We start from the raw sequence: 23,739 nt of genomic DNA, 5'->3' as shown, positions 1-23,739 counted from the left end.
AATCTTTCTTATCGGTGATATTATCAAATATGTACCCGATAACTAGAAGATTCTAAATAAAGAACAGAGACCCTCAGAGCCCTAATCACAGCGACTTTGTGCTTTCGATTCTCTAGAACATATTGTATTAATAGTCGATTTCACCAACCAAATTTCTTCAAAAGGCTATAAGACCTTCATGCAAGAGAAGTTGAAGGTATTAAACGTTGATTTTCTGATAGAAGTTTCCAGTATCACCGATTTAAAAAAATATTAATTTCTTAAAGTAAAGCCAAAACTTTGAACATTTGTTCGATATTGAATTTCGTAATTCAAAATCTTTCGATCAATGTTTCAAAGTTCAGTTTGAATGCCGCATCGAAATTACCATTTATATATCTTAATTCCCTCTTCAACTTTCAATAAGGAATTCAAATTTTTAATTAAAACTTTGAGGACTTCGACTATGTAATGTCGATTATCAATTCTCTGCTACCAATATCCGATGACTTTCATTTAACAATTTCATGGTCCTTAGTCCCCCCAATCTCATGCAATAGAAGCTAACCTTTCTTATCGATGATATTATCTATAACTATAAGGTTCTAAATGAAGAACAGAGACCCGCAGAGCCCTTTGTGCGTTCGATTGTCTAGAATATATTGTATTAATACTAGATTCACCAACCAAATTTCTTCTAAGGGATGAAGGTATTAAACGTTAATTTTCTGAAACAAGTTTCCGGTATTTAACGATGGTTTTCTGGAACCAGGTAAGCGGAATGTGTTTTATATAAACATTTAATTTTAAACTCAGTGTGAAAAATTTTACCTTAAAACTGAGATCAAACTTCATTATATAAAACATTTTCGTTAAGATTCATATTTCAGAATCAGGTTTGGAAATAAGTTCAGAAAATATACTTTTTACAATTCGTATTATTCTCTATTGTTGAAAAGGGGTTTGAGTTTAAATTCGTGCATTAATAATGAAAATAATGTGTTTGACCAACTAAGAACAAACCAAAAACGTTATAATTGGCACTATTACCAAAAAAAATCCCTTAATATATCCTCATTTTGTACATTCGTTCAAATATTTAGTACTCACCATATCTATTCTATAATTGAAAATGTAGGTCCTTCGTTTTTACTCTCTTTTATAGTTCTATACAACATTCAATTATACACTCTCTTTTAAGTATTTTTGCATTCAATACTGTAAACAAAAATTCGCTCTCTAGATTTGTGTGTGTGAGTATGTTTTTCTCAGGGGGCCGCAAGGTGTTCCAACTGCACAAGTAAACGAGTGTACAAGTGTGTGTTTGTTATGAAAATAGGAATTGTACGAATTAACACGACCACGACTGTTGTCCTTGCTCCTTATATTTATGAAAAAAAACTCGCAAAATCACACACACACAGCTCATTCATTCATTCATACAAACATTGAGCAAGAAACAAACAAAAAAAAACAAACAAAGTCGGCTGGTGTATTAAATAAACTTTGGTTTTGTAGTTGGTGTAGAAGAAGAACAAGCACAAGATAGTAAAACAACAAAAACAACATTTTACTGGAGGCCTTCAAAGTAACTGAAACAATGAACATTTCCTTATCAACAACATCATCATCGTCGTTGTCCTAGACGTCCCTCGTCTTCTCTTTACTATAAAAACTTTGTTGGAAAATAAACAACAATATCTACTCAAATTATGCATTATATAATAAAACTGAATTATATAATGACAATTGACTCTTCAGCATAAACAAAATTTATTTTTTTGCAGATTTGAGAGGGTATATAGACAGATTAATGTTTTGGAAAATTATTATAAACAAATAAGTAAAGGGGCGAATTCTATCAAAGATAAACGGATTAGAAATCAAACACTGGTGAATTTAACTGGGTTTTAAACATAGGATTATTAAAACTAATTTGAGTTAAACTAAAAATCCTATATACGTAGGTCCATAGACCAAACTATATGCTGGCCTGAAAGTGGTGAACAAACCTGTTCAAAATATAGACTGGTCTATTGCCCAGGCTATAGACTGGTTTATAGTCCAGACTATAGACTGGTTTATAGTCCAGACTATAGACTGCTCTATAATTTAGACTATAGACTGGTCTACAGTCGAGACTATTGATTGGTCTATAGACAGACTATAGATTGGTCTATAAACAGACTATAGACAAGTCTATAGATAGACTATAGACTGGTTTATAGTCCAGACTATAGATTGATCTATAGACAGACTACAGACTGGTCTATAGTCTATATTCTAGACTATAGACTAGTCTACAGTCGAGACTATTGACTGGTCTATAGTCCAGACTATTGACTGGCCTATAGTCCAGACTATAGACTGCTCTATAATTTAGACTATAGACTGGTCTACAGTCGAGACAATTGATTGGTCTATAGACAGACTATAGACAGGTCTATAGACAGACTATAGACAGGTCGATAGATAGACTATAGACAGGTCTATAGTCCAGACTACAGATTGATCTATAGACAGACTATAGATTGGTCTATAGTCCAGACTATAGATTGGTCAATAGCCCAGACTAGAGACTGGTGACTATAGACTGCTCTATTGTCTAAACTATAGTCCAGACTATAGACTGCTCTATAGTCCAGACTATAGACTGCTCTACAGATTAGACTATAGACTGTCTATAATATAGACTAAAGACTGATCTACAGTTCAGACTATTGATTATTTTATAGTTCAGACTATATACTCCAGACTCTAGACTGGTCTACTGTCCAGACTATAGACGGGTTTATACTCCAGACTGGTCTGTAGTCCAGATTATAGACTGGTTTATTGGTCAATAGTCTGTAGACAGGTCTACAATTCAGACTATAGACTGATCTATAGTTCAGAATATAGACTGATCTATAGTTCAGAATATATACTGATCTGTAGTTCAGACTATAGACTGGTCTACAGTTCAGACTATAGACTGATCTACAGTTCAGACTATGGACTGATCAATAGTTCAGAATATAGACTGGTCTAGAGTTCAGAGTTTAGACTGCTCTATAGGTCGGACTATGGACTGGTCTATAGTTTAGATTATATACAAGTCTTTAGTTTGGACTATAGACTGGCCTATAGCTCAGACTATGGGCTTAGCTATAGTCCAGACTATATGCTCGTATATAGTCATTTTGAAAAAATATTTTCTAGGATTTTTTAAAACCGTTAAGAACTTTATTTTATATAAGTTTCTTTTTCGTCACTATCTTCTCTTAATATCTATGTTTGTTTTATTCTAACTAAAATAATATTACTTTTTTATATTCTCGCCAAAATCCTAATGTCTTAATCCTGCTTTTGTTTAAAACATTTCATTTACATATATTTCAATTATCTCCCAGAAATCCATCATAAAGGCATTGCAATTAAATCTAAACCCATCATCATTATTGCCCAATTTTTTTCCACCCATTTTATCATTGTGTCTTTTTTTAATTTCATTCATTGGCATTGCTCGTGCTCGTGGTTTGCTCATTAACAATAGTTTGTTTTCAAGTCTTGTTTGAGTGAGGATTTAGCTTTGGCAAATTGTAATTGTGCTTTTAATTTCCAGTCATTTCCCTTAAATCTTGTGACAAGATTGTCTTACATCCTTTTGCGAAATAAAAGCCTAATGTATGTTTCCTGTAATAAGACCTACACACATTTACTCACACAAGAACACTTTCGCAGACACACCAAAATACCCAAAGCGCCAGTATATTGTTATTATTTTGTAGAAATATTCATAAACATTTGTTAGCTGTTATTGTTGTTGTTGTTCTTGTAGTTGTTGCTGCTGTTAAAACATTTTGGCTCGTAACACTTTATTGTTTCCTTTTTTCATTTTTTGTTGGGTTTTGTCTGTGTAATCAGAGATTTTTTTTGGTATTTAAATCACAACGAAACACTTTCTCTTTTCCTTCATTTTATTTATATCCTTGTTATTTAAGAGAGCGAGTTTGATGTATTTTTTTATTATTTAATTGTTTTGGATTCTCTTAGTTGAAATGTGTGTTGAGTGTGTATGTATGTAAAAGTTAAAATGCGGCCAAAAGTTCAAATACCTCATTGTATTATACATGCAATTGTACACTGAGGAAAATACTCTACATTTAATTGTTGTTAAAATGTTCTATTATTTAATTGTTTTAGGTTCTCTTAGTTGAAAAATTTATGTATGTTTTCGTGTAATCAGCTCTAAATTTTGAAATTTTTAGAAACATATTAACGGCTGAACCTAGAATCATGAAATTTTAACAGTAGATGTGTTTTTGGTTATGTAGATCCACTAAGGAGGGATTTTAGGAAATTTGTACATTTAGAGGTAAAAAAGGGGAAAAAAACGTGTAAAACTGGTTTTCTTAATTATCTTACCTAATATTGTTGATACAAGAAAAATTTTAAATGCACCTATATCTACTCTTAAAATAAGCAGATGGGTGTCTGGTACTTTTATGAAATTCGTACTTTTAAGGGGTGAAAATATGTAACAAAGGTGATTTTGGTACCTTTTTTGGCCCTTTATAACTTTTTAACTAATAAACAAAATAAAATGTTTGTAAATATTTTGAATATATCTCCCAAAATTAGGAGACACTTGTTTCGTACTTTTTTAAAATTCAGTTCTTTATGGGTGTAAAAGGGAGAAAACGGTATTTTTGGTACTTATTCAAACTCATTGAGAGAATTTTTATAAAATTTGAAAAAGTAGTTTATTTACTCATACAAAATAAGCTATTGGTATAATATTTTGGAATTCGAGTACTAAGGCCTATATAGGAGTAAATTCGAGTAAATTGTTTGGTACTTTTTGAAAGCATAATTTTTCTGGAACAAATGAATGCAGGTTTGAATCGTTTGAGTTTTATCTGTGATATAGAGATTTAAATACGGAACATTTTGTAAACTTAATACTCAAAAAAGTATATTTCTAAGCGAAAAGGGGAAAAATTGTAATATTTTAATTAGTACTTTCCACTAAGGTAGAATTTATTCCACTTTTGGTACTTTTTCTTTCTTTCTTCAAATGATATTCTGTATGTTCTATAATATGAATTCAAAACACATTATTATTAAACATAAACGGTCCTCATTGAATAAGATTCTTTAAGAGAGAACTTTTTAGTACTTTTTATCTCATAAATGGTACTATTTGAATTTTCTAAAATATTCAACCTAGGAACATAAATTTTAACATACATGGTCTTGACTGAGTAATATTCTGTAAGTGGGAACTCTTTGGTACTTTTCCATTCTACAAATGGTACCTTTTGGATTCTCTATAATGGTTAAGTGGAACACAAAATTATATGAGAATTTATTGAGAGAGATTTTTGTACTTTTTCGTTTTTCCGATGGCACTATTTGATATTTTTACGATATTGAACATAGAAATATAAAATTTAAAATGTAGGGACCTTAGTGAATGAGAATCTACTGAAAAGGACTTTTGGTACTTTTTTATTCATCAAATTATATTTTTTAATTGTATATTATTAAAAAAAAATTTAACAATATTAATTTTCTATAAAAGTAAACAAAATTTTGTATGTAATTAATTTTGGTTAGGGTAGCGAAGCATCCAGGGTATGCTAGTAGATATATATAATAAGAATACGTCAATAAATCGAAAAAGTTTTCTTATGTGTTAAAAAAAAGCACCAAAAATACAGTTTTCTCTCTTTAACACCCAAATGTATAAATTTCTAAAAATCCCTCCTTAGAGGATCTACATAACCAAGAACATTACATCCACTGTCAAAATTCCATCCTCATTCAAAATTTCAGTCAGTCAGAAAATAACTACTACTCATTACCGAAATTCCAGAAAATGTTGATGGGTTACACAAACAACAGGCTGACAGACAGACAAATCGAATCAAAAGTGTTTTTGTGTTTGTGACTTTACTAAAGAAGACTGTTATACAAATGACTATATACACATATAGGACTTGCCAGAAAAGATTCAGTTCATGAACTTTTATGTTGGCAATGCTTTTTTATTATGGAACTAACAAAAACAGCAGCAAGCTTTTAGGATGAAAAGAAACCATACAGCATACTTTTAGGATTGCAAAAAAATCAATGATGAACCTTGAAAAATTTGACATAATGGAATTCGTGGTGAAAAATATAATTCACCATGGATTTTATTCACCACGATTTTTATTCACCGCCATTTTTACTCACCACCATTTATTTTTATTTTCACCACAAAAAATCTTTTTTAAGAAAAAAAACTCGTTTTACCTATTTATTTAAAATGTAAACGACATAAAATTTAAAAAGAAAGAGACAGACAGAGGAACAAAAAACTAAAACTGTTATACTGAACAACTAAAATATTTTTTTAAGAGATGCCAGACTAAAATTTTTCAGTTAAAGCGACATGGCCACGCATCAAATTTGTTGACTCAAACGGTAAGTTTTTTAATTGTGTTAGTGAAAAAACTCACATGTATATATGCGGTATAAGTTTTTTTACTAACACAATCAAAAAACTTACCGTTTGAGTGAACAAATTTGATGTGCATGTGTGGCCATGTCGCTTGAAAGAGGCTTCACTTTTTGTCCAAAAAAGTCGTGTATGAAAATGTCGAAAGTCGACTTTGTAAAAAAAAGTCGAAAAAATCATTCATGACCAGACAGTCGTCTGAAAAAATTGTCATGTAAAAAATTGCGCCTATGTGTGAGATGATGTGTGAGAAATAATTAATATATGTACATAATTAATTAATAATTAGAATTATGTATTTTTAAACATTAGTAGAGAAAAAGAGAAAGATAATTTTAATATTTTAAGCTGCGTTGAATCTGAATCGAACATTAAATTAAAAAAACGTTTTATGTCATATTTGAGACACATCATATACATATACTTTTCAATTCGAATAGTTCCTGCTTCTACTGTAAAATTTTAAAAATGTGGGATAGGGTGACGATATTACTCTATTTCCGAGTGTTTTTTTTTTACTTGGTTTGTGTGTGTGTCTTAACACAGAGGCAAAAAGAAATATGTATACAAATTGACACCAAATTTACAAAAACATCCGTTGATTTAGATTTCTACAACGTTGCGTTGTCAACATTGCATAGTGTTGTCGTACGTACACACATACGTACACTTTGACAACGGATGTTATTGAAAATTTGGTGTCAATTTGGTACCAGGAGAGTATGTTTGTTTCTTTTTCTCTCTGTATTTCGATTCGAATTGAAATTTTCTTTGTTTGGCAACTTTGGTATTCTGCATTTCGATTCGAAGCTCCGTCACTAAAATAACAACTTACAAAAACATTTACGTCGCAATAAAGAATACACACATCGTAAAGCATTGAAATAAAATAGAATTGCTTCTTCTTTTTCTTACGACTTCGTTTTTTGTTGGAATCCAAATTCGATCAGAATAGGGGTGAATAATGTTTTGGGCCGGCAGATGTTACTAGAACGAACAAAGTGCCGGTTCACACAGGCAAATTTTTTTGTGAAACTTTTGATTTTGTATATGAGAGAGAATAAGAGAAAGAAATATCAACCATCCTTTTCTCTCACAAACAAAATCGAAAGTTTCTCCAAAATCAAAAGTTCTCACAGGAAACTTTTAATTTGGAGAAAACCGGCACTAAATAATAATATTAATATTGGGAACCTACGATATAAACGAAATATATATAGGTATTCTATTTTTGGAATCTTTCTTTAAAAGATACAGTAACCTCCTACATTAATTATAAAGCCTAATTTTATTTACATAAATGGCATTTTAATTAAAACTTTTTTAACCTACAGTTAATTAAAAAAATCTGCTATATAAAAGAAGATTCTGGAAACGTATACAAAAACAATAGTTTTTCCATCCCTTTTTCCTCTATTATGTAAAATTTGTCTTTTTTTAATTATTTATTTGCAACCCTTAAAAAACAAGTTCTTTTAAATAAAAAACAACAACTAAAATTGTTATACAGAAACACCTAAAATAGTTAAGAGATGCCAGACTAAGAAATTTATTTAGAATGAAACTAAATAGTTTTACAAAAAATTAATATTTTTCTTCAAAGAAATCTTACCCCCCTATTTTGTAAAACAGTTCACCTTGCGTTGAAAATATTTTCATACAAATTTTTGAAAATACAAAAACAATTTATATGAAAAATTAAGTGACGTTAGGGGAAGGGATTTACAAAATAACCCCCTTAATTTTTTACCACATACATCTTAAAATAAAAAATAATAGTTTACGCAAGGAAAAATATTTATCTTTTATTACAAAAAATAAAAAAAAAAGATTTTCCGGCAAAAATTAAGTTTTTGAATTTTTTTAAAAAGCTATTTTGCCAACTTTTTGGAAAATTTTCAAATTCAATATTTTTAAATATTATTGAAAATTATTAATTAATTATTATTATCAGCCGTTTGTCGAACAATTTTTTATATTTTTTTATAAATTAGTTTAAAGATTTTTTCTATTTTGTTTACATTTGACCCATATAATTTTCTAGAAGAATTTTTATAACCCAGCTGTTGCTTAAATGGTGCAGGAAAGATAAGAAGCTGTTTTGTGACACATGCGCGATAAGAACGCCTTCGCCCGGCAGAATTTACTAGAACAAATATTGGAAAATGTGATATGAAAGAACAATTACATATGTACATTAGGGAATAACTAATTTGGCGAAATTTTTGGTATACCACCACGAGTACATAAAAAATTATTTGTTGATCATATTTGTTTTGACCATATCTCCGATCCTTAAGGACCGATTTTACTGGTTACAACTAAATTCTTAAAAGCATGTTTAAATTAATTATCTAAGCTTTGGATTCCGAAGACATATGGAGACTTCAAAAAACTTATTTTATTTTAAACAGACGGACAGACATTTGGTGCGTGAACGTTTTAACCAACCGCGAAAAAATAATAATGTAGTTTCTTATAGTTTTTATTAATACTCTATTCGACTATGATATGCCAACTTGCATATTCGTAAAGAATGTCAATAGTTATGTCCCTAATGTACATACATACATATGTATGTACGTAGGTATAAAAAGATTTTATTGAATCTTCTATTCTATTCTTCAATAACAATAATGTTTATTTACAAAACGATAGAATAAATAATACTATTTTCTAAAATTATTTACGTACATACATCTCAATCAAGATCATAGTGAAAAACTTGCTAGAGAGAAAAAATATATGTATGTATGCAGAAAGAACTACCTACCACTAATTAGTAGATCATATGCATACATATGTATGTATGTACATTACATGCACTAGTAATTTGAAGCTCAAAACTCAATAAAATTATTCTATAAGTTTTTTAAATTATATTTTGAAACATTTCTAAACTGCAGTTATCTAATATAGAAAAAGGAAAATTCCGGAAATTCTACAAAAACAATGAGTTTCCTCCCTTCCACTATATTTCTTCTATTGTAAATGTTTTTTTTTTAAGAATTCAACCCCCAAAATTAAAATAAAAAAAACATCTGTTAAAACAAGTTCATATGGCAACAACAAAAACTATAAACTGTTATATAGAAACACCTAAAAATAGTTAAGAGATACCAGACTAATAAAATTTGCGAAAAGAAAATTATTGATTTTCCATAAAAATATATAAAATATATATAAAATTTCCAAAAATAATTTTTTGACAAAAATTTATTTATGTTTACTTTTTTAATTATCTTCCAGAGACAAATTTAAAAAAAGTGGTGAAACTAAAAAAAAATTTTTGACCCTAGCTTTCATACAAAGTCCCCTTCAGAAAATGACTTGAATGTTCAAACTTCACATATAAACATTAATGTCGCGATGAATTTCAGCACAAATAAATACTATATAAAAAATAAATCTAATCAAACAATTTTATGGGGATCGGTCCATATTTGCCCCTAGCATAGAAAACTAGTTTTTCGTCCATAAATTTCTTAAATGTATAGGAAACAATGTTATATTGAAAATAAATACTGACCGCCTTATTCACAAACAACATTTTTATACCCTTCACCTTCGTGAGAAGGGTATATATAAGTTTGTCATTCCGTTTGTAATTTCTATAATATAATTTTCCGACCCTATAAAGTATATATATTCTGGATCCTTATAGATAGCGGAGTCGATTAAGCCATGTCCGTCTGTCTGTCCGTCTGTCTGTTGAAATCAGTTTTTAGAGGACCCCAGATATCGGCGAGATCCGAATCTTCAATAATTCTGTTAGACATGCTTTCGAGGAGATCGCTATTTAAAATCAGCAAAATCGGTCCATAAATGACGGAGATATAAGCAAAAATCCGAGACAACCTCTGAAAATTTCATTAAAAAAGACAATTTTTTCATGCTTTGATTAATAAGCAACAACAACAACACTGCATATTCATTGAGTATTTCGTTTCACATGTTTGGATGGCTGTGTGTTTCATTGGCATGTGTATATTGTTTTTGTTTCTTGGTGTATTCAGTTTTGTATGTTTGGATGGCTGTGTGTTTCATTGCCTTGTGTATATTGTTTTTGTTTGTTGGTGTACAGTTTCGTTTGTTGGTTTTTACTGCCTTGTGTATTTTGTTTTTTGAGTGTTTATTTCGTTTAGCGTTGTTATTGTTCATTTTGTTTTGCTACTGCTATAATAATGATATAATCGGGAAAATTAAATAGGTACATAAATTAAAATTTTATAAAATTTATATTTTTTAAATACACTATGGTGAAGGGTATATAAGATTCGGCACAGCCGAATATAGCACTCTTACTTGTTATTTTATAAAAGGTTTATAAAACAAAATTTCCATACAAAATCTAATTTATAAACTGTTTATAAAATAATTTTTTTTTCGTGAATAATGAAAAATAAATCACATTTAATATATATAACTAATGTAGGGTATCATATGGTCGGTCACGCCCAACTATACCTTCTTGGTTATTATTAAAATCGTTTTCACATCTAAATGTGAAAAGATGGGAAATGGAGAAACAAATAGAAAATTCCAAAAACTTGAAAGTCTACTTAAACATTTAGTATATACAAAAAATGATCTGGCATCCCCTTTTTAAAATAAAACAAAACAAACACGTATAACAGTTTCCAACTGACTCAGAACAGAGACAACAATATAATAAAAAAAATCCAAAAAAATCAGCCACAATGGAAAATCGATAATGCTAGAACGGGGTGGTGGAAATTTCCTGAACATTCTCTGCATGTGGTAGTGAACACGTACGCCATGGGTATAAATACGACTGCCTAGCGACCAGCAAATTCATTCGTAAAGAAAAAGTCAACTAGTGTGTGTCTACAAAGAAATAAAAGTGTAAAAAGTTAAGAGTGTAATTGATTAAAGTGAAGAAAATTTATTTTAATTAAAGTGTATTGCTGGTGTAAAAGTGTGTGTTGCCATTGAATAGCAGAAAAATGGCTTTGCGTTGCAAATTATTGCGAAATGAGCATTTTTGCTCCACAAATAGTAGGCTGAAATGATATTAGACGCCACAAGAAAATGCAGTAGAGCATTTTATGAAATTGAAAGATGATAAAAAGAAATTAATGAGCTGGCACCAACAGGATGAGGCTTGAATTTTATAGAAAATCTTGCGGAATTTGCTGAAGAGGTTTTATTATCCTAGAGCGGACGTGAAGTAAAAGAAAAATGAGGTTTCTAACTAAACGAATGAAAAAAAGGTTGTAAAGGACCCAGCGTTTTGAGGAAGGTTTTAGAGCTACATGGGCCAGTAGAGAGATCTTTTAAAAAGTGTGTACATATAGTACTAGAGCAGGTTATAGAGTTGTGCCACGGAAAAAATGGTTCTTTCCCCACTGACTAGGTAAATTTTCTCGAAAATCGTAAGCATTTTTTCTATAGTTGATAAGTTAGTTTTATGTATATTTTAAGGTATTTTATTAATAATATATAACTGCGCAATTTACAATTTTTACATGACAAAGTACCTATAATTTTTTTTTACAAAAAATGATTCATATTTTTTCTGTACACTTGAATATTTTTTCACTGTTATACATATTTTATTTGTGTATAGTTGTCTCTTTTGCACTTATTTTAATATGCGAAAAAAACTACTGGTTTTAACATTGAATTAAAATAATTTTTCTTGCAAACGTTTACTTTAAATTTATATCTGTGGAAAATTTCCTCTATAAATTTCGCTAAACATATGTTTTGTATTAATTTTCTAATATTGTGAAATTTATTTTGGTTTAAAGCCAATTTTTTTTAATGAGTTCATCTTCGATGACAAAGTTTTTTTCTGTAATTTCATAAGTTTTTGAAAAATTCTTCAAAACTTTTATTAATTTCATAAGTAGGGCATTTAAAATATTAAGAAAATTTCCCAATTTTTTAAGTAAAAACTGATTTTGTATGAAACTTCCAGAAAATCTTGCCTTTTCCAATATAATTTTTGTTAAAACAACTGGAATTTTATTGTCCAAGTTTTATTTTAAAAGAAAATTTGAAAATTTTCCAGTTGTTAGTTTTTGTTAATTTTTCGATTTTTTTTTTCAGAAACTAAAATTTTCCATTCTTAAAATTTCTAAAAACCCTGCCCTTTATACAAATATTTAGTTTAGGTAACTGCGCAGTTTATATTTTCCTTACGAAAATCTAGAATTTTCTTGAAAATTACATGTATTCTTCATTCCTCTCCCCTTCCTTAGTGCTTTGCCTTGGGGAAAAAATTGTAACTGCGCATTTAAAATTTCCCCCACATTTTGTTTCCAAGTCACTGTTCATTTGTTATGGGGAAATATTCTAAACACCCCCCCCACGCCGTTGTTTTTACAATGATGTTGATTTAAATTGAACATTTCCTCTTTTAGGGGAATTTTCTGCTTCCCCTCATAGTTATTTTTATAGAAATTTTTGTGCTAAATTATATATTTCCTGCTAAAACAATGTTGTCATATGAAATGTAAACAAAAATCTTTTAAAAATTGTTAACAAAATTTCAAATATTTTGCAAATATTCCATTAAAATTATTCAAGAAACGTCTCTTCTATCGTCCCCTTGTTTTCTTTTTTTTTTTTTTTTGTATAATTTGTTAAAATTTCTTTTAACTGTTATATTGGCAATTTCTGTTATAAATACTGCAGGAAACTTGTACCTAATGTAGAATTAATAATTAATGTTAAATTTTTAACATCAAAATGTAAAAACAACTTCTCCTTTCTGTTGTTTTCTAGTTCATTTTCTTCAACATCGTTTTTTCTACTGTAAAAGCAGCTTATTCTGTTATCAAACACTGCAGAAAACTTCTATATAATATAAAATTTACCTGTAATGTTAAATTGTTATAACAAAACAAACAAATACTTCCCCTTCATATCAAATGTGTTCTACAACCACAGCTGTTGTGCAATTTCAGTATTTGTTTTCGTATTCAAATGGCAAATGTAAACAAAAAGTTAAATAACAACAACAAATACTGTATACATACAGGGTTTCTCCTCTCCTTTGTGATTAAAATTTCTGCCCTCATATTTGTTTACATTTTATAATCAAAACAAACAGCTGTGTATACGTGCAGAGTAAATAAATTTCCCCTCTACTATTCCCACAACAGTGTTTGTTTCTCTGTGTTTGTTTTCATTTCACAATAAAAACAAAGCTTAACAACTACAGCCCTGTTACGTATAGAGTTAAAATAATTCCCCTCTTCTTTTATTGTAAACAAAGCTCAGCCAAAACACACTGTTTGCCTGCAGACTTAACTAAAATTCCCCTATTTTCCCCATTTTTTAACTGTCTTACCTTGAGCACAGTTTAAAATGTTCCCCTTTTTAGGAGATAGGCTTTAATATTTATTACAACTATAATTTCTTTTTAATTATAAAATATTTTAATGAACATTAATTTTAAGCTTTAATTTATTGCAAAAAAACAACATAATTATTTATCTTTATAAAAAACTTACAAAATACTTTCTTTTTTTTAAACCATTTAGCAAATTTTATGTCCGTTTGGGCGGCCTTTTCTCGTAAAACATTAAATGATTTTGCTAAGTCAGTCTCGTCGTCGTCTCTCTCGTATCTCGTTACAAATTACAAAAAAAAAAAATAAAATAAAAGAACAAAAATAACAACAGTAAAACCCTAACAACAACTATACAAACCAATAAAAAACAAAAAAATAGAAAAAAAGGTTTAAGAAAAAGCTACGTTAAGCGGTATTAAAGCGTTAAAAAGCGTTTAACACACACAATCTGTATTGAAAATCCCTTTTGCTAAGCGTTACAAAAACAAAGCGAAAATATCTTATGATAAATTAGAGAAAAAACTAAGAAAATATAAAAAAACGGAACGAGAAGACAGAAGACAGGCAGGCAGGTCGGCATAAATAAATAAATGTTTCTAAGAGAAAAATCAGGCAGGCAGGCAGTATGTAAAAGAGTTCGTTCGTTCGTTCGTAAGTCAGACAAATCATACGATGATGTTAACGAAACAAAGAGAAGACTACTACTACTTGCTAGACCAAATATTCAAAAAACAACGGCCAAAAATTAAAACTAAATGTATGTTTTAAACGCCCAATGAAAAAAACATGATTTTTTTAACAAATCACTCACATTTAAACAAACAACATCATTATTAAATTACAATTTACATTTTGTTTATTTTTGTTGAATTAAAAACTGTTTATATAACTAGAAAACAACAACAACAATAGCGTTAAAATATATAAAAAAGGGTCTTTTAAAACCCCTTTATTTAAAAAAAAGAACTTTAAAAAAAAAGCTTAAATTTATAACATCAACCACCACTTTAAGTTGTAAGGTTTTTTTTAAATCATTCTAAGATTTAACCACAAAAATCATTTATACTAAGCATTTTTGTAGTTTTTATTAAAAAAAAAACAATTGTTTTCTTAATTTATAAGCATTAATTTGTTGTTTTTTCATTTCCTGTTTTTTACTACTTACTACTACATAAAACAAACAAAATTCTCTAATTTTTTGTTGTTCCATACAAAATTGTTGAAAAAAAAAATTTATCTTAAAAAAAAAAAATGAAACAAAAAAATAACAACAAGATTTTTTAATAAAAATTTAAATAATTTTTTCTATACCACCTTGAAAACGTTTTTTCTTATAAAAAAAAATTTAAAACAAAATAAAATAAACTGCCTTAAACTTCTTGTGGGTTTTTAAATCATAACAAGTGGCAGTTTTATTTAAAAAAATTATTTCCCTTACAGCGATTTCTTTTTGAACAAAATCAAAACAAAATTTTAACAAAGTGAGTAGATTTTTTTAACATATTTTATATAATATAGAAAATATTTATTTTAAACAAATAGGGGATTAATTTAAAGAAAAAATAACAAATTATTAAATTTAAAAGAAAAAAATAATAAAATATAAGAATATTGAGACAAACTAAAACGTTTAAATAATATTAATAGAAATTTAAAGTAAAAAGATTTAAGTTTGAAAAAATCAATACAGAACATTATAAATTTATTAAAAAAATGGGTTAAAGGTTAAACTTGGTTAAAATGCGTTAAATTTTAGAAAACAAATTACATACTTGAAATGCGTCGAAGATAGTTTTTAAAAATGCATAAATTTTGGAAAATTAAATGCGTCAAAATATTGCGTTATATTGGTTATGGGTTTATTTCAAATGCGTCGAAGCGTAAAATTTTGAAAAAATTAAAAAAATGCTTCAATTTTTAAAAATGCTAAGCAGATGTTAAGTGAAATGAAGAAAATTAAAAGCGATTTAATTAGAAAAATAAGTTTTAAAACTAGAAAAAAAGAGAAATACGTAAATTACAAAAAATACTTGAAATGCGTCAAAAATATTTGAAAAACTAAATGAATATTGAAAATAAGCTTTTAGGGATTGATAGGCAACAGTTAAAAGGAAATTGAAATGCGTCAAAAATATTTGAAAAACTAAATGAATATTGAAAATAAACTTTTAGGGATTGATAGGCAACAGTTAAAAGGAATCAAAATTACTTGAAATGCGTAGAAAATATTTGACAAACAAAATGCAACGCGTAAAATTTTATAAAAAATGGATAAATTATTGTCAATAAAAAAAATCACTTTAAATGCGTCGAAAATATTTAAAAAAAATGTGTAAATTACTTGAAATGTGTCGAAATATATTGCGTTATAAAGATTATCAGATGGTAAATGGAATGAAAAAATGAAAATCAGTTTAGATAGAAAAATAAGTTTTAAAACTAGAAGAAAAGGAAAAATGCGTAAATATTAATAAATATTGAAAATAAACTTTAGGGAATATTAGGTAACGATTAAAAATAATCAAAATTACTTGAAATGCGTAAAAAATATTTGAAAACTGAAATGCAGAGTAAAAATTTTATAAAAAATGGGTAAATTATTGTCAATGAAAAAAATCACTTCAAATGCGTCGAAAATATTGAAAAATATTGAGGATTATACAAAAATGCGTAAATTTTGAAAAAAAATTACTTGAAAGTCGTCGAAATATATTGCGTTATAAAGTTATGGGGTTATGTTAAATGGAATGAGAAAATTAAAATCAGTTTAATCAGGAAAATAACTTTTAAAATTAGAAGAAAAGGAGAAATGCGTAAATATTGAAAATAAATTTTAGGGAAGGTTATTTAACAGTTCAAAAGAATCAAAATTACTTGAAATGCGTAAAATATAATTGAAAAACAAAATCTAAGCTTAAAAATTTATTAAAAAGGTACATTTTTTGAAAATGATAAAAAAAATCACTTCAAATGCGTCGAAAATATTGAAAAATATTGAGGATTATACAAAAATGCGTAAATTAAAAAAAAAAAAAGAAAATTACTTGAAAGTCGTCGAAATATATTGCGTTATAAAGATTATGGGGTTATGTTAAATGGAATGAGAAAATTAAAATCAGTTTAATTAGGAAAATAAGTTTTAAAACTAGAAGAAAAGAAGAAATGCATAAATATTGAAAATAAACTTTAGGGAAGGTTAGGTAACAGTTCAAAAGAAAAACAAAATCTAAGCGTAAAAAGTTATTAAAAAAGGGAACATTTTTTGAAAATGATAAAAAAAATCACTTCAAATGCCTCGAAAATATTTAATTAAATTTGAAAAGCGTAAAATTTTGAAAGATTATACGAAAATGCGTAAAATTTTGGTAAATAATACAAAAATTATTTGACTAATACGTCGTCGAAATATATTGCTTTATAAAGATTATGGGGTTATGTTAATCAGATGTTAAATGGAATGAAGAAAATGAAAAGCGGTTTAATTAAGAAAATAATTTTTGAAATTAGAAGAAAAGGAAAAATGCGTAAACTGCAAAAAAATTGAAATGCGTAAAAATACATGCAAGACTAGATTAATGAAATGCGTTAAAATGCGTAAAAAAATATTTGAAAAACTAGACGAATATTAAAAAGAAACTAGGGAATGTTAGGGTAACAATAGGCAGAAAAATGCGGCTTTTTAATTAAAAAGAAATTATGTATCTTAAATTATGAAAAATAATCAAAATTTTTATAATAAAAGTAATTCAAAATATATTTGAAATGCGTAAGAAAAAAAACTGAACAAAACTTTTTAAAAGCAGATATAGGGACCGATTTTTAATAGGTAAAATAAACTGCAGAGTCAGGATAAACAAATTTTTAAACTTATTTGAAGCAGAAATGCGTTAAATAGCTTAATTGCATTGAGATTTGAAACATAAATAATTATTAATCCTGGAACTTAATTAAAAATGCGTTAAATAAAACAAAATTATAAAAAAATACTTTAAATGCGTCGAAAATGTTAAATTGAATTTGAAAAGCGTAAAATTTGGCTAAATAAGATTTGAAATTTTAAAACAAAATGCGTAACTTTTAGTAAAAAAGAATTACTTGAAATGCATCGAAATATTGCTATAAAAAATATTAAAATATAGATAAGTATAGGGTTAGTTAGTAATTAAACTGAATCTAAAAAGCATTAAATTTAGGGAAATAAAATTTAAAATTAGAAAAACAATGCGTCATCAGGAAATAATAAATGCGTAAATTCTGGAAAATAATACAAAAATGACATGAAAATCTTTTGAAAAACTAGATTAATATTGAAAAGGAGATTTAATTTAAGGAATTTTAGGTACACATTTTTTGAAATTAGGTAGAGACATTTAAATATAAAGAAAATGCGTTAAATACATAATAATCATAATTATTAAAAAAACAAGTACATAATGATAATTATTAAAATAAGACAAAATAATGAAATGCGTTAAAAATATTTGAAAAAAATAAATAAAATACCTGAGCAAAACTTTTTGAAGGAGAAAATAGGAAGCAGTTTTTATAGTTAAAAGAAAATGCAGCGTCAGGCTATAAGAGTAATTGCGTTAAATTCGTAAAATTTAAATATAAAAATTGAAAATGAAAACAAAATTAATTAAAAATTCGTCGAAAATATTAAATTTTAATAGCGTAACATTTAGCGATAAAAAGTTCTAAAAATTATAAAAAAATGCGTAACCTAAAAAAAACTTTTTATTTTTTAAAAAATATAAAAAACGAGTCGAAATACAATTGCATCATAACAATTTATAAATATGGGGCCAGTTAATCAATTACATATAAATTTAAAAATTAGGAAAATAGGTTTTAAATTAGAAAATTATAAAAAATAGAAACATTTTTTAAAATGCGTTTAAAAATTGAGAAAACTAAATAAAGTATTCAAAAGAAATATTAGAGAAAACGACGAGATTATTTAAAAAGCGATAAAAAGATTTGAGAAGTTTTTTTTTTTAAACGGTAGAAAAGGCAGTTTATAAACTTTAAGTAAATTTTTGATAATAGTACAGAAGAAATTTATTAAAATGCGTCGAATATTGCCCAAAGATAGAGAAACTTAACCTCCAAAACTAAGCAATATATTAAAATAAAATGAAGGAAAAGAGTAAGGATTTGTTTACTAGGTAGAAAATGCGGCTCGAAAATTGTTACAAAATATAGTTTTTAAAATTATTTTATTAAATTAAAAATAGAACAATTTACATGAAATGCCTTTAAAATGAGGTTCATTTTTTATCAGGATTCAAATATCTACGATATTTTCTCTTACCCGACTATAAATTAGTCGTTCTTACACGACAACAGTTTTCACGGCTTGATAAAGGTCCAAAATAAAAAACGTAGAATTTTGAATGATTTAAATTAGGCGTCCTTACACGGCGAGTATTGAAACTTTTTGGCGAAAGCTATCAGATCGTTTAAAATGCGTGACATAAACAAATTTAAAAAATTGTATTAAATTCTGAAAATTAAATATTTCAAAAATAGAATAGAATTAAAAAAATAGGAAAATATTTGAAAGTAGAAATAATTAAAGCCTCAACAATATAATAGATCATAGTAAGAAATAAAAAAAATAATAATAAATAATAGAAAATAGGAAAACAAATAAAAAAGAAATCTAAAATATTTTTGAAATTAAAAAAAAAAAAAATAAAAAAGCATTTAAATACAAAAAAAAAGAAATGAAAAAAATATAAAAATTTAAAAAAAAAAAAAAATATTGAAAATGCAAAAAAAAAGAGAAAAATACATAAAACAGAAATATAAAAAAATATATAAAAACAAATAAACAAAAAATAATAGAAAATGCGTTGAAAATTTAAAAAAATATAAGAATTTTAAAATAAAGTTTAGAATAGAAAAAAATCACATTAAAAATATAAGAAATAGTTAAAGATATTTTAGGGACTTAATTTTAAAGTATTTCAAAAGCCGTAGAAGCTTCAAATTAAGAAAAAAGGAAAGAATACGTTTTGAGAATTTTAAAACTTTTTTAAAAATGCTTCTAGAATTTAAAGATTTCACCAAATTTAGAAATTTTAGTAATTGAAAAAAGCTGCGTCTTAATTACAAACAAATTTTAAATTTAGAAATGCGTTAAAACATAAAGAGAAGAAAGAAATTGGAAAAACTACGAAATAGAAATAATATTTTAAATTGGGAAAAAATGCGTTAAAATTATGCAAAAATTAAAAACAGAAATTTTTCAAAAATTTTAAATAAATTATAATTTTTTACAAGAAATGCGTCAAATTGAATATGAAATGGGTCCATAGTTAAAAAACAAATACGTTCATTCTGCGGTCATTAAAAAAGTGTTTAAATGATTGAAAATTTAAAAAATAGTTTAAATAGAACTTGCGTCAAATTAAGCGGTAAAATGCATTAAAATTTAATACAAAAACAGGATCAAACTTTTGTCATAAATGCGTCAAATTAAATGAAGAGAAAACGTCAATGAAAAATATTAATTGCGTTTAAAACGAAAATTATGCCTTAAAGAAGATGATTAAAAAGCGATTATGTAATATACTACAAAAATAAGTTAAATTTACCTTACGTTATGTTCGCTAGGTTTACGTTATGTCTTGTTACCAAGCTTACGTCTGCTAATTAAATAATTACGTAGTTCTTTATAATTTCAGTTGGTAGATAGATGCTTACGTTTATTTATAAAACGCATGATGAAGAGTTTCTTTCAATTTCTTTAGTGAAAAACGTATATAATTACGTTAGTAGTAGCTTACACGTCTGTAAATAAGCTTGTTTAAATTTAATAAAAAAGTTTATATTTAGAAAATCCAAAAGTTTTATTAATAAATATCCATTATAAGCAGAGTTGCTGCTCTAAGACTATAAATAAGACTATTTTCGTAAAACATTGTACAGTCTATGGCGGGTATTGAAACCGCGCATATTAAAAGTTTAATTCAATCAGTTTCTTACTACCACTAGTCCAAAAAGGCAATTAGGTAAATTATGCAGATACATTTTAACAATTATTTTATGTTGCGTTACGTAATTATTTATATTAAAAAAATCACAATAATAAGTAGACCAGACAATTACAAATAAGATTTCTTAAGTATTTTCACTAAAAGACGTTATTCTCCTAGCATTTAAAAGTTAATTTCTTATGAAATTATATTAAAGTCACGTAATAGCGTCTTATTTTCGAAGTTTATAAGCAGTTTCTATTTCAAGCATTTTACTTCAATTAATATCTTTTTAAGTATTTTCTACTTAAACCAGATTAAATTTTTAATATAACATTAATTTTAGTTAGGTTTAGTGTTATGTATTTTAAATCTGAAATAAGTTTTAATCTAAAATTATAAAACAGATTAGCGTCGTATTACGACTGTACGTATCAATTACAAACGAAGTAATTTATAAATGCGCGTCATATTTAAACTGCAAGAGATAAAATGCGTCACTAAAATTTTAAATTAAAAATGCGTTCAACTATAAATATAACCTCAATAGCCAAATATTTGATAACAAATTTGCGTCAATTTTAAATAAAAATGAGTCAATATTGAAAATGCTTTATAATTAACAAAATTAATCGAAATGAAGAGTTTTGAAAGCGTAAATGAAAATTTAAATAAGTCGTTTTAAATATTATTATTAAATTAGAATCAAACTGCGTTATAATGAAAAAAGGGTACAAAATTTTAAAGTTAAAAACTCAAAAACCCGAAAATGAGTTTAAAAAGCGTAAAGGGTTTCAATTTCGAATACTATTAAAAACAATAGCGTCAAAATAAAGCAAATCGAGTTAAAAGGTCTTAAAAATAAAAAATTCGTTAAAAAAATAACACGATTAACAGATTTAGAAACAAATCTTAAGAGAAATTAATAAAAATAATGAATAAAATGAATTTTGCGACAATTCAAAATTCTTAAAATTTATTGCAGAAAGTCCTTTGACAAATTTCTTTTAAATACCCTAAAACAAGCAAAAAAATAGTTTTTAAAAACAAATCCCCAAAATCACTAAAATATTGTTGAATTGACATTACTTGTACGTTAAAAAGGGCGTTATTACACAAACGCAGACAACACCCACTCAAACACTAACAAAATTTTAACAAAACTATTTAAGATAAAATAAATTTGATACTTCTTGATAAGTACAAAAAACAACAAAATCATATTCACAATTTTGCGTATATTTTCCACACTAAGGGAACTTGAACTAAAATTCACCCAAAAAACGTTTTAAAAAGGTTTAAATTTGATTTTTACCCCAAAAAATCGCTACAATTTTAAAACAATTACTAAATAATACAAACCAGACTTTACGAGAAAAAACTTGCGTTACGTAAAGCTAATAGAAACGTATTTACTATTTATATTACAATACAATTACAAATTATAACCTAATTACTGAGTAGAGAGCGGCGAAGACTCTAGAACTCGAAACTCGCAAGCGTAAACGTAACCACTATTTAGTGTACCTAAAAAGAAGTTAAAAAAAAAACTATTAACTTTTGGTAAAACAGACTAGAAACTCCACAATCTAAACTTTCATACCAAAATATCTGAAATTTTTTCACCAAAATAATATATGTTTTAAAAAGGTTTAAATTTGATTTTTGTTTCAACAAATCACTACAGTTTTAAAACAATTACTGAATAACTCACGCTTTAACAACAAAATTGAAACTTACGTTACGTAAAGCTGAAATATTAATACTTTACAATACTATTTATATTCTAATTTATATTACTCAGCAAATAGACTTGAAAGTTAAGCTAGAATCGTACCCGTAACTCGAATACTAATAGACTATCAACAAGTCTAAAGATTTGAAGGATTAGGTACCTCAACAACAAAATTAATTTTTGAATTTCTTTTTCTAATTATTTTTAAATTTTTCATTTCCAAAACCATGTTTTAAAAATGTTTAATTTTGATTTTATACAACAAAATCGCTACAATTTTAAAACAATTACTAAACTCAAGACTTAAGACAACTTCTTTTACTTAAGTTCTTAAAACTCAAACAATAAAGCCGTTAAAAAATACCTATTTTAACTTAATTAATCCGAGTAATTAGGCGAAAACCATAATACCGTTAAGTCTAAAAGACGAAGAGTATGTGAAAGGAATCTGAATACGTTACCACCAGACTTTTACATATAAACACATTTTTCAAATTACGTTAAACGACACTAAAGATTTTTAGTAAAACAGACGTAATCGAAACCTCAAAGATATATAACTTACGTTACGTAACGTAAAGCTATAAAAATTATCTTCATACTGATCTCTACTTAAACAATTAATAAAATTAACACACCTGATATCGACCCATACTTTTCACCACCTGAAAAGAAAAAAACAAAAAGACGTTAAAATGTTTTAAAATTTTTTAAATTTGATTTTAAATAAATCGCTAAAATATTAAAACAAAAGACAAAACTATAATAAAAACGCAACAAAAAGTAAATTTAAAAAGAAATTTTACTGTGTAGACACGTTACAAACTGCTGAATACGTCACGTTACATTAAAAATGTTTAATACTTTATGGTAGACTCTTGCGTTACGTATGTACATTTTTTAATAATGCATTAAAAACCTGAACGAAAAAAAATAAATTTTAAATTGTAACCTTGCGTTACGTAAAACATGATTTAAGTTGAAAATTATGAAAAAAAATATCAAAAAGTATTGAGTTGCATTACATTATGAGTTAATATGATTATTTATTACGTCACGTAAAGCATAATCGTACATAATATATTTAAAAAGCGTCCTTGTTATAAATGATTTCACTAATTTTCATAATTTAAGACTAAATATAAAAATTACCACAAAACTGCTTAAAATTTTGCCACAAAGAAAACTTTTTCATAACGTTACGTTATAATTAAAATTGCACTTGCGTTAC

The 23,739-nt window shown here is 26.8% G+C and overlaps 1 long non-coding RNA gene across 1 annotated transcript; it reads left to right on the top strand.

Moving 5' to 3' along the window:
* Window positions 1–11,266: 11,266 nt before the first annotated feature.
* LOC119601255 lies at window positions 11,267–23,391 on the top strand. Its single transcript, XR_005231204.1, has 2 exons — window positions 11,267–11,843; window positions 13,981–23,391. It is a non-coding gene; the product is annotated as an uncharacterized LOC119601255 (long non-coding RNA).
* The last annotated feature ends 348 nt before the right edge of the window (window positions 23,392–23,739 follow it).

Source organism: Lucilia sericata, unplaced genomic scaffold (genome assembly GCF_015586225.1).
Source record: "Lucilia sericata isolate MDLA Ls3-8-SP2 unplaced genomic scaffold, ASM1558622v1 Contig000153F_arrow, whole genome shotgun sequence".
Classification (NCBI taxonomy): Eukaryota; Metazoa; Arthropoda; class Insecta; order Diptera; family Calliphoridae; genus Lucilia; species Lucilia sericata.
The sequence above is the reverse complement of the archived record's forward strand: the minus strand, read 5'-3'. Positions and strand labels throughout refer to the sequence as shown.